Source organism: Grampus griseus, assembly GCF_964374135.1.
Source record: "Grampus griseus genome assembly, chromosome: 1".
NCBI classification, from domain to species: domain Eukaryota; kingdom Metazoa; phylum Chordata; class Mammalia; order Artiodactyla; family Delphinidae; genus Grampus; species Grampus griseus.
The window spans coordinates 87,499,432-87,511,769 of record NC_139017.1 but is presented as its reverse complement, the minus strand read 5'-3'; positions in this window follow the sequence as shown (position 1 = coordinate 87,511,769).

Below are 12,338 nucleotides of genomic sequence, written 5' to 3'. Positions count from 1 at the left end.
GGTTTGATAGGTCCCTCGCCGACTCCCGCAATCCCCGCCAGAGCACGTTGGTCCCAGTCTCTCTTCGCTCTTCACCTGCCCGGCCTTTGGCGGGACTCCTCGCTTTTCCGGCTCCGGCGCGGACTTCCTCCAGGTGCTGTGTGACGGCTTCCAGGACTCGACCTGGGAGGTGATGAGGTGCGCTCCGGTGCGTCTGAGCGGGCGCCGGGGGCGAGTCCAGTCGCTTCAGCACTCCCCTCTCATGGCTCGTTTGTTGAGAAAAGTTGGTGAGTTCTAGTCGGTAGGAAAGTCTTCAAGTTTCCGCACGGTCAAGGTAATTTTACTAGCATTTCCTTCCATTTCTCCCCGCTGCCCCCAGTACAGGCTTTCGACCTGGTGACCCAGAGCTCTGGATGTGGGATTCAAATTGTTCACTGTTTTTCTGTTATTCATGAATTAGCTGAAGGTGCCGTCTTTTTTGTGCTTCATGCTTCCATTCCCTAAGCATAGGAGAGCAACTTCACAGCTTCATAGAAAGACTGTAAATGAATTATGTGTTCAAGAAAGATAACCAGTTAGGGAGTCATTTAGTGGGCAGTGTATGACTGAAAGCGAAACGCAAGGGTTCCGATTCTGGTTAAAGATATACCACTGGTCAAGGCCTTAACCTCTCCAGGCCTGTCTCTCTCAAGTTAAGTTCATAACTTAGCCTTAGATTAGGTTTGTAAATGACCAAGGCAATTCAGTCGTAGGGGAAATGTAGAAATAAGCCTTTTGGGTATTGACATCTGTTTTGCCCAACATTTATTTCTTTCCCTCGTAAATTCGACAGGAATTTCGTTTTGTGGTCCCTAGCCAATAAGAAGTTTGGCACCAGTAAAACTGAGGAGAAATTCCAAGTGGCAATCCTCAGGGACCTTTTAGATTTCTGAGAAAGGAATGGTATCCTTTAGTTTCTGGTCAGCTTAATGTGCCCTTTCTATTAAAAAATTTTAGTTAATTTCAGTATGCCCTCTCTTTTGAAGTTCTCTTGAAATTAATATATAGTAACTACCTATATACCTACATAAATATTACCTATGTACCTATATAGGTACTTGAGCATAATAGTATTTCCTGAACACCCAGGGATGCAAGGTGCTCTGCAGCCCTTACTCATATCAGATGTGGTGGTGAATGTCTCACAAGATTATTTGAATGTAGACTCCTCTGGGTAAATGTGTTTGTGCCTTATATATCATAAGTGAAAGGGAGCCACAGGTAGCTCTCATTGTGGATAAGAAGGGAAATCTTGGTTTCTCCCAAGAAAGTGGACCATTATGGAATAAAAATCCAGCACCTACGGACTTTCCCGGTGGCGCAGTGGTTAAGAATCCGCCTGCCAACGCAGGGGACGCAGGTTTGATCCCTGGTCCGGGAAGATCCCAGAAGATGCCGCAGAGCAACTAAACCCGTGCGCCACAACTACTGAGCCTGAGCTCTAGAGCCCACAAGCCATAACTAGTGAGCCTGCACACCACAACTACTGAAGCCCGCATGCCTTTGAGCCCTTGCACTGCAACTACTGAGTCCATGTGCTGCAACTACTGAAGGCTGCATGCCTGGAGCCTGTGCTCCACAACAAGAGAAGCCACCGCAATGAGAAGCCCATGAACTGCAACGAAGAGTAGCCCCCGCTTGCCACAAGTAGAGAAAGCCTGCGTGCAGCAACAAAGACCCAATGCAGAAAAAATATAAATTAAAAAAAAAATCCAGCACCTAGTATAGTTTCTTGCCTATAATCAATTCCATTCAATAAATGCTTCATTAAAAGTTGAACCAGCTGTCCCTCTGAAAAAATGAGCCACAGAAGACAGAAAGGAAAGGAATGGAGTAAAGCATGAGAGAATGAGCTAGATTCAGAAACTGAGAAAGGTGTATAAAATCTCGGAGAGCTAGGCACATGGCTCCTGGAGCAAAATAAAGTGTGGCAGAATGGTCAGGGTGGACTGGAGACACTACTGGAGAAACCAGTAAGAACTGATCCCCAAACTGAATTCTTTATGTTCCTGTAACTGTCTAACTTATAAATGACTGAACATGGCTAATGTGCTTCATTGCTGTAATGTTTGGGTCTCTGATGGGCAGTTTTGGCTGGAGAACCCATCATCCTAGCTTGAACTTTCTTCAAACTGTGCTGTGGTCTGAGACCCTGCCTACTCTCAATCCTTTCTTTTCCCTCTCCTTCATAGGTGTCAGGCCTGAGTCACAGTTTGCAGACTCTCCCACCTTCCCTTGCTCCCTTCCCTTTTATCTTTCACAGATAGTTCCCCTAAAAATATCTTGCATGTTGTTATGAATTGTGTTCTTCCCAAAATCCATATGTTGAATCCCTAAACCCACAATACTGCAGAATGTGAGTGCATTTGGAGATGAGTCCTTTAAAGATGTGATTAAGTTAAAATGAAGGTGTTAGGTAGGGTGAACCCTAATCCAGTTTGGCTGATTGCTTATAAGAAGAGGAAATTTGGACACGTAAGGAGACACCAGGGGCATGTTTGCAGAGGAAGGGCCATGTGAGGACACTGTGAGAAGGTGGCCATCTGCAAGCCAAGGACAGAGGCCTCAGAAGAAACCAAACCTGTTGACACCTTGATCTTGGACCTCTAGCCTCCAGAAATAAAGGAGAAATAAATTTCTATTGTTTAAGCCACCCAGTCTGTGGTATTTTGTTATGGCAGCCCTGGCTAATACACATGTCAAATCCCACCTTGGCAACTGCCTCTCAGAGGGCCCTAACTAGCACAAGTGGTACCAGGAGAGGTCCAAGAAAACATAATAAGTTGAAGTTTCAGGACTGGCACACTCATTACCTCATAAGCAAAGATGATGCTATCCTGGGCAGTTTAGGGGCATGGGTAGCTCCTAGCACAAGGTGGTGACCCAGTTGCTAAAGATTTAATCAGTAGTGACCTGGGAAAACATCCCAGTGGAGGAGAAAGCCCTTGCAGATAGAATTTCAGGCATGTGAAATATATGAGTGGGAACATGCCTACAAGGACAGTGGAGTTGGCTGGTTACTGCTAAGTTGTATTGACACTCTGAAAAGGAATAAGGAGAAAGCAAGGGTTCTCCCTGGGTTAATGCCTAAGTGTGAGAGACAGAAAACCTCTTTAGTAGCTTACAAAGAGGCTTTTATGTCCTATAGTGGAAGAGCTGACACAGTTAAGCCACAGACTCAGGTCGTGATAGAGGCAACAGAGTTCCAGAGACATTTAAATGTGCAACCAAAGCAGGTCAGGGCCCTGGTTGCAAAAACCTGAAACCCTGAAACAAGGGATAGGACTTCTGGATGGACATCTGTAAGGATGTTAGTTCTGCAAACCCACATGAACTTACAAAGTTTGCAGACGTGGTTCACCTCTTCGTATTATTCTCTGCATGCTGAAAGACACTGCAGAGCCACTGCCCCATGAGGCAACATTGAAGTTGCCCCTACTTCCTGTCCTGGCTGCCAGGCCAGTAACTAGAGTTAAATCCTAACAAAACCCAGCTGAGGGACTTCCCTGGTGGCACAGTGGTTGAGAGTCTGCCTGCTGATGCAGGGGCCATGGGTTCATGCCCCGGTCCGGGAAGATCCCACATGCTGTGGAGCGGCTAGGCCTGTGAGCCGTGGCCGCTGAGCCTGCATGTCTGGATCCTGTGCTCTGCAGCAGGAGAGGCTACAACAGTGAGAGGCCTGCGTACCACAAAAAAAAAAAAAAAAAAAGAACCCGCCTGCCAATGCAGGGGACATGGGTTTGAGCCTTCGTCCGGGAAGATCCCACATGCCGCGGAGCAACTAAGCCCGTGCACCACAACTACTGAGCCTGTACTCTAGAGCCCGCGACCCACAACTACTGAGCCTATGTGCCACAACTACTGAGGCCAGTGCGCCTAGAGCCCATGCTCCACAACAAGAGAAGCCACCGCAATGAGAAACCTGTGCACTGCAAGGAAGAGTAGCCCCTACTCGCCACAACTAGAGAAAGCCTGTACGCAGCAGCAAAGACCCAACGTAGCCAAAAATAAATAAATAAATTTATATTAAAAAAAAAAAACCCAGCTGAGAACATACTGGGCCTGATAACGGAGGAAAGAGATTAAATACAAAGAGCTGTAAGAATTAGCTCGCATATATAGACAGAAGCCAGGGGAGTACCCTGCAATTGAAATTTGAGGTTGCTTGATCAAAGTGGCTGGAATATAAGACTAGACAATCAGGAATTCATTGAATTGGGAGCACTTTCTTGAGGCACAGGATTTAACACCCTGGCAAGAACTCTTGGGGATGAAAAAAACTCACTGCCGGGAGGCTTTTAGAAACCTAGAGAAAGTGACGGCCAATGCTGAGTAAAGTAGAAATGCCCCAGTTGCCCTGGCATATGATACAATAATGAAAAAAAAGACAGGAAAGTGGGCATGCAGGAATAGGTTTGTGAAGCCAGAAGACCCATCAGAAGATTATGTTCGACAGGAAGGCCCAGAAAACACACCATTCACTGAGGCCATCAGAAATCTGGTGAGGGGCAAGAGCATCACCAAGAAGTTCTCTGCTGCCTGGGCTGACAGTAGAAACAGTCACAGAGCTGGGGCTCATTAATAACTATAGGAATGATATTCCCCTTCCCCCAGGTAAGAGAGACCAGATGGTGGCACTTAGTCACCAGAAGCCAGGAGGCTACAATTATGACAAAGACCAACAACATCTGACAAGAGTGGCAACCAAGGGGGCCTGACCCACAGCGAACTGTGGAGATGGATATAGAACTTGGCATCTCTAGGGGCAAAGTTAACATCTACAACCAAAAAAAGGCCAAAATGGAGAAGCAAGAGCCTGAGTATGGTTCCCCCCCACTGCACCAAAAGTCATTATCCCTTGTTCAGTGTCTGGATTTGAGCCACTCTTCAGATCTGAAACCCATTGACTTAAGGGGTGGCAGATCCTGCAGCACTGCAGCAAGTATACATGTAATGATTCCTCAGTCCTTCCCCAAAGAGACCTGTGGCCATTTACTTTGGTGACTGTACACACTGGGGAAGAGGAATAACCAGAAAATTTACTCAGAGTCTGAGTTGACATCAGTACCCTGAGACCCAAAGCATTGTCGTGGCCCCTGTTAGAGTGGGGGCTTATGGGGGCCTTGTAGTAAATGGGGTCCTGGCTAAAGTCCAGCTTACAGTGGGTCCATTGTGTCTATGCACCCACCCGATGGTGATTTCTCCGGTTCCTGTGTGTGTAATTGGAATTGATATATTTGGCGGTTGGAGTGATACCTACCTACATTAAATCCTTGACCTGTGTGAAGTAAGAGCTATCATAGTGGGGAAGGCCAAGTGGAAACACTCACCCCTGGCCAACATAGTGAATTAAAAAAACAAATATCACATACCAGGGGCATAATGGAAATTAGTGCCACCATTAAAGACCTAAAGAATGTGGGTGGAGGGAGGATGGTCCCTATCATGTCTCCACTTAATTAGCCAGTCTGGCCCTTGCAGATGGATCCTGGAGAATGACTGTAGACTACTGCAGGCTTCAGTAGTTGACCCATTACATAAATAATATTATGCTTGTCAGACAAGCACAAGAAAGAGGTGGCTAGTATGCTGGAGGTATTGGTAAGACCAGTGCTCCAGAGAGTAGAAAAATGCTACAAAGATTCAAGGACTTGCCACTTTGGTGAATTTTTAAGGGTCCACTGGTTAGAGGTGTGCTAGTAGTATATCCTTCCAAGTAAAAAACAAATTGTTGCATCTTGCATCCCCTACCACAAAGGAGAATTCACAGGGCTTGGTAGTTCTCTATGTTCTGGAGCAATACATTCCATACCTGGGAATACTGCTCCAGCCCATATACCAGGTAGTATTGAAGATTTCCAGCTTTGTGGCCCAGAACAGGAGAAGGGCTCTTCAGAAGGTCCAGGCTCCTGTACAAGCATCTCTGCCACTTGGCCATATATTCCAGTAGACTCTTTTGTATTAGAGGTGTCAAGAATGGGAAAAGATGCATTTTGGAGCTTGTGATAGTTAATTTTATGTCAACTTGACTGGGACATGGAGTACCCAAATAATATGGTCAAACATTTTCTGGGTGTGTTGGGGTGGGGGTTGTTTCTGGATGAGATTAACGTTGGACTGGTAGAATGAGTAAAGCAGATTGCCCTCCCTAATGTGGGTGGGCCTCATTCAATCAATTGAAGACCTGAATAGAACAAAAAAGCTGAGTAAAAGGGAATTCCTCCTGCCTGACTGCATAGCTAGGACGTTGGTCTTTTCTAGCCTTCAGACCTGGACCAAAACATCAGCTCTTCTTGGATCTTGAGCCTGCCAACTTTCAGACTGGAACTTATACCATCGGTGTCCTGGTTCTCAGGCTTTTGAACTCAGACTGGAACTAAACATTGGTTCTCCTAAGTCATCAGCTTGCGGACTGCAGATCTTGGGACTTCTCAGCCTCTCTAATCATGTGAGCCAATTCCTTATAATAAATCTACATCTATATCTATATCTAACTCCTATTGGTTCTGTTTCTCTGGAGAACCCTGACTAATAGAGATACTATCAGTGGAGTGCAGCTGTAAAAAATAACTAAAAATATGGAAGCAGCTTTGGAACCGGGTAATGGGTAGAGGCTGGAATAATTTTAAGTTACATGCTAGAAATATGGACATTATGGGCAAATCTAGTGAAATCTCAAACGGAAATGAGGAATATGTTATTGGAAACTGGAGGAAAGGCGATCCCTGTTATAAAATGGTAAAGAACTTGGCTGAACCGTGTCCTAGTGTTTTGTGGAAGGTAGAATTTGAGTGATAAAATTGGATGTTTAGCTGAGGAGATTTCTAAGCAAAGTATTGAAGGAGGGGCTTGGTTTCACCTGATTGCTAGCAGTAAAATGTGAAAGGAGAGAGATGAATTAAAGAAAGAATTGTTAAGCAAAGAGGAACCAGAACTTGATGATTTGGAAGATTCTCAGCCTATCCATATTGCAAAAAATGAGAAAGCATGTTCAAATACCAATGGTGTGATGAGATTATCACTTGATAAGGAGTTTACAGGATTACATGAGCAGAAGCACTGCCAGTTTGAACTGAAGGGGACAGAGATGGGGAAAAATGAAGGACGGCTGTTAGATTTATTGAATTGGACAGGACAGAGTGATAGATGATCACCAGGGCCACTGCCTCAGTTTTGACAGGCAGGCGGCTTCTGCCTGAAGCCTTGGGAGTGGGACTACCCAGCAAAGCCTTGGGGGTGATGCTGCCACCCCACTGGACCTGGATGGCTGAGCACTGAGCCAGAGGATTATTCTCAAACCTTAAAGATCTAATGGAATTTTCTTGCTAAATTTTGAACTTGCTTAGGACGCATCCCCCCTTCCTTCTTTCCTGTTTCTCCCTTTTAGAATGGGAATGTCTATCCTGTGCCTCTCCCACCACTGTATTTTGGAAGCACATAACTTGTCTGATTTTACAGATTCACAGCTGGAGAGGAATTTTGCCTCAGGATGAATCATACCTTGAGTCTCACTATATCTGATTTAGATGATATTTAGATGAGACTTTAGAGTTGATACTGGAGTGAGTTAAGACTTTGGAGTATATTGGGATGGAATAAATGTGTTTTGCATTTAAGAATGACATGAATTTTAGGGGCCAGGGGTGGAATGTTATGGACTGAATTTGTCCCCCTGCCCAATTCTTATGTTGAAGTCCTAACCCCCAATGTGATGGTGAAGAAGAGATACCAGAGAGCACTTTCCGCCCACCCCGTGAGGACAGAGTGAGAATGAGAAGGTGGCTGTCTCCAAATCAGGAAAAGGGATTGCCAGAGCCTGAACATGCTGGCACCCTGATCTCAGACTTCCAGCCTCTAGAACTGTGAAAAAATGAGTGTCTGTTGTTTAAGCCACCAAGTCTATGGTATTTCGTTATAACAGCCCAAACTGACTTAAGACAGAACTTACGGTAAGCCTCAGTGGAAAAATCACAATGCAGTCACTGGAACTTGAGCAAGGCCATGCCATCTGCAGCAGAGAATTATATACGTTTTAAGAAACAGCTACTAATGTGATACTAGGCCTTGGAAGAAACCGAACACTTAACCGTGGGACTCCAAGTAGTCATGTGTCCAAAACTGCCTGTTACGGCCTTGGTTCTTTTGGTGTTCAGATGGACCCAGCAGCATTTATTGTAAGATGGAAATGGTGCATCTGAGATGGAGCTCAAGCACAACTAAGGTACTTGTAAGCTGCATGACCAGGTAGTCCAGACCCCCATGTCACCCACCACAACTGCACCAATACTGTGACCAGCTGAAGGAGGGGTAAAGCCTGAGTTTGGTTTATGGGTGAGTCAGCTTAAGATGTGGATGTAAGCCAAAGTTAGATAGTGGCCGCATTATAGTCACATACTTGAGAAGCTTTGAAAAATAGTGGAGAGGAAAAATCTTCCTAATGGGTAGAGTTAGAAACATTGTCCCTGGTCATCTGGTTTGTGTATAAGGAGAAACAGACTGAAGTAAGAATATATATAGATTCTTGGGCATGTGTCAATGGCCTGGCCCGCTGGTAAGGGGCCGGGAAGAGAAAAGACTGGAAGACCAAAGACAAGAAGGTCTAGGGTAGAGTCTTGTGGGTGAATATACATGAGTGGGCATGAAGTGTGAAGATTTTTGTATCATATTTTGCACCCACTAGGGAAGAGGTACTAAACAATTAAGTAGAGAAAATAACTCATGTAGTTGTCATTACCAACCTTAATCATTGGCTACCTTGGAACCAGCCTGATGGGCACTGTTGTGGGTTATATTGTATCCCCCCCAAATTCATACGTTAAAGTTCTAATCCCCAATACCTCAAAATGTGACATTTGGAAATAGGGTTCTTGCTGTTGTAGTTAGTTAAAATGACATCATACTGGAGTAGGATGGGCCCCTAATTCAATGTGACTGGTATCCTTATAAACAGAAGGCCATATGAAGACAGAAATATGCAGAGGGAATGCCATGTGAAGATAAAAACAGAGATTAGGGTGATGCAGGAGAAGCCAAGGAACACCAAAGAAGCTAGGGGAGAAGCATGGAACAGATTTTCCCTCACAGCCCTCAGAAGGAACCAAGCCTACTGACACCTTGGTCTCAGACTTCTAGCTTCCAGAATTGTGAGACAATAAATTTCTGTTGTTTAAATCACCAAATTTGTGGTACTTTGTTAACGCAGCCCTAAGAAACTAATACAGACACATAAATGGTGTGGCCTCAGTGGTAGAGATAGAAGCTATATATGGGCCCAGAAAGTATGGACTCCAACTTTTTAAGGCTGATCTAGCTACTAATGCCTAAATGTCCAACATGTCAGCAATAGAGACCAATGCTGAGCCCCCAAAATGGAGCTATTACTCATGGAGACAGTTGGCTACTTGGTGACAAGTTGACTACTTTGAGTCCCTTCCATTCTGCGGGGGCCAGTGCTTCATTCTCACAGTGATAGATAGCTATTCTGGATATGGGTTTTCCTTTCCACCAACAGATCCTCAGCCAACATTACTGAATTGGGATTTGTGGAGTGTCTGATCCACAGGCACAGAATCCTGCATAACATAGCATCCAACCAGGGCAACTGCTTCATGGTAAAAGAAGTGCGAGAGTGGACCCATGACCTAGTACCGCACCAGCCAGAAAAAGCTGACCTGATAAAGAGCTGGAATGGCTTTCTAAAGTCTCAAGTGAAATGCCATTCATTTCACTTATTCATTATTCCAGCCTCCCACATGCTGCAGAGGCAACTCTGAAAAAACAAGATGCTATCATTCAGGATATGTTATACACATTAAATCCCAGGCCTTTATGAACCCAATAGGAAAAGTACATGGGTCCACTAACCAAGGAGTGGATGCAGGAATAGCTCCATTTACCTTTACTACCAATGACCCACTAGAGGATTTTGTGCTTCCTGTACCCACAAACCTGGGATATATAGGGCTGGAGGTACTGGTCCCCAACGGGATTGCACTCCTGTTAAGGGACACAGCAAAGGTCCCATTGAACTGTAAGCTATGACTGCTGCTGGGGCACTTTGGACTCATTATTCCGGGGACCAGTAGGTGAAAAGAGAAGTCACCATCATGACAAGGATAACTGACCCTGATCAGTAGGAGAAGGTATCACGGCTTTTTACAGAATCCATGTGATCCACTTGGGCATCTCCTGATACTCCCTTGCCCCACTGTAACTGTGAACACATGCAGCAACTCTGGACTAAGAAGGGTGTGGTTACTAGGAGCTCAGTCCCCTCAAGAATAAGGGTTTGGATTATACCACCACATAAGCCACCAAGACCTGCTAAGATGAAAACTGAGGGTGAGGGGAATTTAGAGTGGATAGTGGAAAAGGGAGAGAATGAGTATCAACTGTGGCCTCCAGACCAATTTCTATAGTTCATTCCACTAACCTTCCTCTTTCAAGTTTCTCGTCAGGAAGAGAGGCCCATGGAAACCATGGAAGAGCTTCTCCCCAAACCAACAAGAAGAAGTGTATAGATCAGTGGGTCAAAGGAGTGGACTGTGGTGTTTCTGAAAATGTGCCACTGGATTTCCTGCTGTGCATAGCATAGTTAACTGATGAACCCAGATACTGATCTGGATCCACCAGTGTGTTCACATCTGAGGCCACATTTCCCACAACCTACTCCTACCTAACTACTGAGCATGGTGGAGTAATAATGCAGGTTCATTCCTTCCAGACTTCGGACTCCTCTAATGGGACACTTTGGCTTGAGAACTACTGTTGGGATTCAGAGCTCAGAGGGAAATTGAGAGAAAGGAAATTTTTGCAAAGACAGTTTAAAAAGAAAATAAAGGGACTTCCCCGGTGGTGCAGCGGTTAAAAATCTGCCTGCCAATGCAGGGGACACGGGTTCGAGCCCTGGCCCGGGAAGATCCCACATAATGCAGAGCAGCTAAGCCTGTGTGCCACAACTGCTGAGTCTGCGCTGTAGAGCCCGTGAGCCACAACTACTGAGCCCGCGAGCCACAACTACTGAGCCCATGAGCCACAACTACTGAAGCCCGTGCGCCTAGAGCCCGTGCTCCACAACAAGAGAAGCCACTGCAATGAGAAGCCCATGCACTGCAACGAAGAGTAGCCCCCGCTCACCACAACTAGAGAAAGCCTGCGTGTAGCAGCGAAGACCCAACACAGCCAAAAATAAATTAATAAATTAATTTTTAAAAAAGAAAATAAATATAAAATCAGAAATTGATAAAAATAGAAAGCAAAAAAATGAGAAAATCAACAAGAGCAAAACTTATTAATCTCCAAAAAGACAAAAAATTAATCACCTCCTAGCAAGGCTAATCAAGGAAAAGTTTAAGAGAACACATTACTAATATCAGCAATAAAATAGAGGCATCACCACAAGTCCTATAGCTATTAAAAATATAAGAGGATACAACTTTATACCAATAAATTTGGCAATTCAGATGAAGTGGAAAATTTTATTGAAAAATAAAGCTTATCAACACTGAAACAATAACAAACAGGAAATTCTATATTTTGTATTTTAAAGGAATTGAACTAATCATTTAAAACCTCTCTACAAAGAAAACTCCAGATAGCATCACTGATGAATTCCTTCCAACATGTATATTTCTTTCAGAAAGGCATAAAAGGCATATTCACACTTCCTGATGCTTATATATCACACAGTCTATTTGTGGATTAACTTCCCCCTGCTCCATGTCTCATTCATTTAGCACCTACTATGCATTATGTTAAGAGTTGTAGAAACGAAGATGGATAAAGCTTTTGGCAGAGGGAGCCTTCAGGTTGGTGGAAGAAGCAGATATATAACGTAAATGCAATGAAATAAGTGCTAATGAAGATTTTTGTAAAGTACTATGAGAGATGGGTGTGAATCCAGGGAAGGAAAGGCTTTAACAGGCATGAGAAGTGAAACAATATGCCATGTGCTGTTGTCAAAAAAAATTGATACCTCAGGATTATTCCTTGGCTTCTGCTTTTCATTCTTCCTAATTTCATCCACTCTCATATTTGTCCCTTTCATATATAATTTAATCATTACAAAATTTGTATCTCTAGCCTCTACCCTCTCTTGAGCTCCAGGCCTAAATATTCAAATATCCAGACAACTCACCTACTCAAGGACTTTGCTTCCACACTTATTCTCCTCTCTCTCCTGCATCACCAGTCCTCCCTCCCTTCTTGAAGAAACCCTCCCTTGATGGCATATGTCTCTTCGGCTACTACACTACTTTTCTGCTCCCCTTTATATAGAGAATCTTCTCACTTTCTTTCTACTGCATCTTAACCTTTTATGA